We start from the raw sequence: 5,733 nt of genomic DNA, 5'->3' as shown, positions 1-5,733 counted from the left end.
TCCTCAACCAAATCGCTTCACACGCTGCTTCACTGAAGGAAACGTACTCAGCTTCAGTTGACGAGAGAGAAACCGTGGCCTGTTTTCGTATTCTCCAAGACACCGAGTTTCAGAGGATCTGGAACAGGTATCCGGATGTGGACTTCCGATCCACGATATAGCTATAGCTATAGTTTAAGATTTGGTTCAAGAGGTGTCGACACTGGCTTACAGTTTTTCATTCCGAATCACTTGAGAAGAACCGAAACATACTTGCTCTGGTCGATGATCAGAGATCCATTCTTCCTGTCTCGTGATATTTTCAATCCGAAAAGTTGTTCAGCTCATCCATATCTTCCATCTCAAACTCCTGAGCTAGCCGACGTTTTGTGTCACATTTTTCGTTCAACGAGTTCGAAGCCAGTACATTATCGTTGACGTACAACACCAGATTTGTAAGCTGCTCAGCTTTTGGGAACTGGAATTCTTCCTGCTTGTTCCAGCTTCTACACAGACTTCTTTGACAAAAACATTGACCTTACAGCTCGGTTCTTGGACCAATGGCTACCTGCTACAGGATTCTAGATTCCTCCACAATATCGGATCATGCACGTTGAAAAATAACTGTGATATCTATGGTTATAACACCTACTATTCCAGGTTACTGACAATTTCATCCAGCATGAACGAGCACTCCCACAAATATCCCTCGAAACGTCGAAGTCAAAATGCTCCGAAAAACGGTTGAAAGATTTCATTGCACCGATGAGGGCGCTGTTGGCTCCGTACTTATTCATTCGAATGGGAATATACAATTGAAGATCCAGAATATACTGAAGACCACGGGGTCGTACACTAAGCAGAATAGCTTCAAGTAGCGTGGGACAGTCGATTCGCGATGGCAGGAGATCGGCGACAAATGAGGCACGTGTTGCATATCTGCGAGCTTGGAAGGTTTCAATATCTATAAGGCGGCATCGATTTCCGTAGCTTGGCAAGCGAAAAAGGTCTTGCCAGTTGAAGAGTCTAAGGGCACGCGGGCGTAACCACCCTACAAAGAGGGTATGAGAGGATTAACCAACCATGATGGGCAATCGCTAACACAACTGACCTTTGAAGAATCTAGTCAGCAAACCGGTCAGTTATGCCAGAGTCTGGATTTGGACCTCAATAGGATCTAGACCCGGGACTTCACATTGTCGATCCATTCCAGTGTAATTTTTGCATTCCCTCTCAGGAGGGAGGGGGGAATGGGGTCAGTGCTTGTGGGAAATCCAAGCCCTGATCATATAAAGCCGTAGGGACAAAGAGGGATTCGATCGTCCAATAGAGCCTACTAGAGCAAAAACGGATTTGACCACCCAGTAGGGCAATGCCTACTAATGCAATGAGGTATTCGACTGCCCAATAGGGCAATGCCTACCAATTCAATGAGAGATTCGACCGCTATTTAGGGCAGTGCCTAAAAAGGCCAAAGGTTTTCGATCGCCCGGTAGGGCATTGCCTAATAAGGCTTATTTGTGTTTATACATGAGGTTTAATCTCCTAATAGTATACATTTACTGAATCGATAGTTAGCCGGGTTTTAACCCATGGCCGCCGAGAGAAAATTGGAAAAGGATCGTTTACAGATAAAAGAGCTTTAAGAAGGGGTCTCTAATGATCATAAAAACGTTCCAAAATAACCTCCCATGTCAAATTTGGTATCATTTGCTTGATAAGTTTGTGAGCTATGCAAAAAAAAAGGAATCTTTCTATTTAAAATAGGGAGGGTTTCAAATAGCTTAAGATACATTTCTTGTACCCGAGTACTCATATACTCTCCAGTGTCAAATTAAGTTTCATTAGCTCGATAAGTTTTCTGGGAGCCTCCGTTGCCTCTACGTTTCGAAAGAAACAAGAGTCTCAAATATTCATAGAAAGTTTTCCCGTACCCAAATAATCTCCTATACTAATTTCGTGTGCTCTTTAGTTCTCGAGTTCTGCAAAAAAAATTGTATTGAAACCCCCTTTCCTTCAACTTATTTTCCCACTTAAGGATGGGAGGGGTCCCAAAAAATCATAGAAACATTTCTCGTATCTAAACCCTCTTCCGTGCTAAATTTGGTTCCTTTAGTTTCATTTTTAGTGAAAAGTCCGCAGAATTGATTGAATCCTCCATTTCCCTACATTTTTAAATTAATTAACGAAAAATCATATTCGGACTTGTTTATTTTGAACCAAATGAGATCTATCTTATGTGATTTTTCCCGAGAAGTCCAATAAAGGTTGCTTGAACTACCGTATGCATCGGAAAATGGAGTTAGGGCCGTTTTACCCTCAATTTCACAACATTTTTTTTTTCAATATTATTTATCCCAACATGTCTTAATTTTCCTGTGCGAACAATCTTTTTCTGAATGAATTGAAAATTTTTGGGAAATTGAGGGTAAAACAGCCTTTACTCCAGTTAACGATGCGTGCGGTTGCTCAAATTGCCTTCGTTTGATTTCTCGGAAAAAACTACACAAAATAAGTCTCATTTGGTTCAGAACTTGCAAGTCAGAACTTACTTTTTTCTGAATTAATTGAAAAATGTAGGGGTAATCGTGGGTAAAAACAGTCATAGCTCCATTTTCCAATGCGTGCGGTGGTTGAAATATCCTTTATTCGATTTCTTAGAAAAAAACCACACAAGATAAGTCCCATTTGGGTTAACATTATCAAGTCCGAACATGCTTGTCTACAATATATCAAAAAATTAACGGGAATTAAGGTTTAAACTGCCATAACTCCTTTTTCCGATGCGTGCGGTGGCTCAAATAGCCTTCATTTATATCACTCAAGAATTTTCTCAATTAATTGAAAAATGTAGGGGAATGGAGGGTAAAAACAGCCATAGCTCCATTTCACGATACGTGCGGTGGTTGAAACAAAATAATAAAAGCACCTGTATCCGTGGTCCAAACAGTCGGTTTAGACTCAAATTCCGACCAAAGCAACCTCACTGATGGTCCATTATACCAGTTTCAACTCAACTTTTTTAGATCTGGTATAAGGATTGATTTAAAAAATGATTAGATTTGGACTCAATTTGACGGAGTTCGAAACCGTTTGACAGTTAATACACGAATGGGGTCATCAGTTTTTTTAACTGGATTGGATCAAATTTCTTTGGTGTATAAATGAGACCCAAGAATAGCAGGCTTCATTTTGCCCATCTTGATCTAAATGAGACAGTGAACTTTTTCGCTCCGAATAATTGTGAGTCTATTTTTAATGAGCATTTCATCCTCTGCTGCAGAGAGAGCGGGGAGAATTTTTTTCTCTTACGAATGATCGCTCTTCTACTGACAGAGCACTCCTAGTGTGTGACTCTGTGATCATTTAATCAATGCTACGTGTAATCAGTGAAATGAATTGCTATCGTTGATTTCTCAGCCAATACTGAGAAGCTAATGCTACTTAGCGAGAATGAGATTGGGTGACTGCGTGATTGAAATGCTTTAAAACAAAATGTGGCTGCTTGATCGTTTTAAGTGTGAGAAAGCATATTTCTCCCAGCAGATTGACAAGGAGATGGGAAAAACAGAGCAAAAATCAAGAGAACCGAAGAAGCCTGGAATAGACTACGAACACAGGCGCTCTAAAGATAAATTACATTTCCGAGAGTAAGTAAGTTAGTGAGTAAAAAATTAAGAGCCAGGTTTCAACCCATGGCCTTAGACAAAAATAATAAAAATAATGATTGATGATAGAAAACAATTATTGAAAACGGGGAGAATGTGGCATCTTGATATAAGTTGTCTTTTCGCTCCTTTTCGCGAGTGTGTGAGAACCCAACTCAACCAACGATAATGGGCAATCGCTAACACAACTGACCTTTGAAGAATCTAGACAGCAATCAGGTCAGTTATGCGGAAGTCTGGATTTGGACCTCAATATGGTCTAGGCCTGGAGATAGCCTCGAGCCGATCGACACTGTTCTGGAAGTAGGGGCACCAGACAGCTGATGCGTATTCAAGGATGGAACGAACAATGCTGTAGTATAGGCTTTTCAGATAATACACGTCTATGAAGTCCTTCGCCACTCTAAAAATGAAGCCGAGACTTCTGAAGTGGTGTGTTGTCTTGAATTCCAGGCGCTGATCTAAGATTACTCCAAGATCGTTTACGTGGTTCACACGTGCGATGGGCTGGTCTCCAAGGAAATACTCCGCAATTAAACACTGCCGATTACTACAAAAAACTGATCACAACACATTTGCTGCAGTTTAATGGCGGGCAGTTAAAGTCGCACAAATCAGCGAAGAGGTTGAACTGACACTGCAGAAAATTGATGTCGTCGTGGTCGTTTACGGTGCAAAACAGCAAAGCAAAGTTTGGGACCGTGGAGAAGTAACAACACGTTGTTGAAATAAATTAGAAAAATAATTGGTCTTAGATAGCTCCCTTGGGGAACACCGGAAGAGTCAGGAAACTGCCTGGAAAGGTGTCACCCGTTCGAAAAATCAATTTATGTCCAGTAAATTAACCGCAGAACCAGCCATGTAGAGTACCACAGAATCCTAAGCGTTCGAGTTTACCCATGGCAATTTTATGGTTCACTTTTTATTCACAAAAGAAGTGAACGTAAGCAAATTACTTGTCGTTGAGCGCTTGGGCATGAATTCGTGCTGATTATTGGAGATGTTATTTTTGCAGGACGTGAAAAGAGGATACAACACCATCAAATCAAATAGTTTGGCAATCGCACATAAGGCAGAGAATCCACATTAGTTGTTGACATCTCTCCTATCTCCTTTTTATGTACCGGGAACATGTAAGCTTCCTTGTAAGCTTGAGAAATAAGTCGAATAAGAGTCATAAAAAGACATGAAGTTTTGCATGCTTTCGCTTTTTTGCCGGACAGTCTACTGTCCAGTTATGGTTACGCTCTTTCTAAGAATAGACAGTTAAGTCTCCCAAAGCAACATTCGGAATGTCTCCTCTCGCTTCCATGAAAAGGACAATACCTCTGGACATTACTCGTTTAGGGTTTTCTTTCTACTTAAAACCAGACTCTAGCTTTCATTTACAGGTAATTTACAACCCAGCAGTTACGATATCTCTATAAAGTATTTCTATGCTTTAACTCTCTCAATAATCTTTTAGATGCAATAACTAATTTAGCTTAATCAAGAACCCTCTTTGCAGTTTCAGCTCCACGAACTATTTCCGTCCGTCCTTTGGAAGCACTTTTTGGTTCACTTCCTCCAACGAAAGGCATTCGGTCTTCTTGGAGACCACTCACGATTTCAACTCAAATCAAAAAAACAAATCTGCCTTCCCGCAGATGCAGTCGCTTTTACTGGTCCCCAGGCTTTTCTTTTTAAGGTTTGAAAGACTGATTACAAATTCCTCATCATGGAAGAAAATGAGGTTAGCTCAGTTAGTTGCCTCTAACGACATAAACCAGTGTCTTCGAGGAAGTATTCTTGAGTCACTACTCCATGGTCAGAGTATTGTTGTCCTTGCAGTTATCCCAGATACACATTTCAAGTTCAACAAACTACAATCTTCATCTTCATCAGCCAATCATCAGTTTGGCTTGATTATTACCGGTCAATGTCTGAGATACATTCAAGGCTTGATCTGCTTTGGATTCATACTTAACCGATGCAGTTACTTGCAGCCGTTTTGTTCATGAAGTTCGTCAGTCCAAGCAAACTATTTTATTCTATCTGATTTTAGTTTATTTTTTCGTTTTTTCATTGCAATTTATCTAATTAGGGT

This window comes from Uranotaenia lowii, unplaced genomic scaffold (genome assembly GCF_029784155.1).
Source record: "Uranotaenia lowii strain MFRU-FL unplaced genomic scaffold, ASM2978415v1 HiC_scaffold_144, whole genome shotgun sequence".
Lineage (NCBI taxonomy): Eukaryota > Metazoa > Arthropoda > Insecta > Diptera > Culicidae > Uranotaenia > Uranotaenia lowii.
This window is presented reverse-complemented; position numbering follows the sequence as displayed.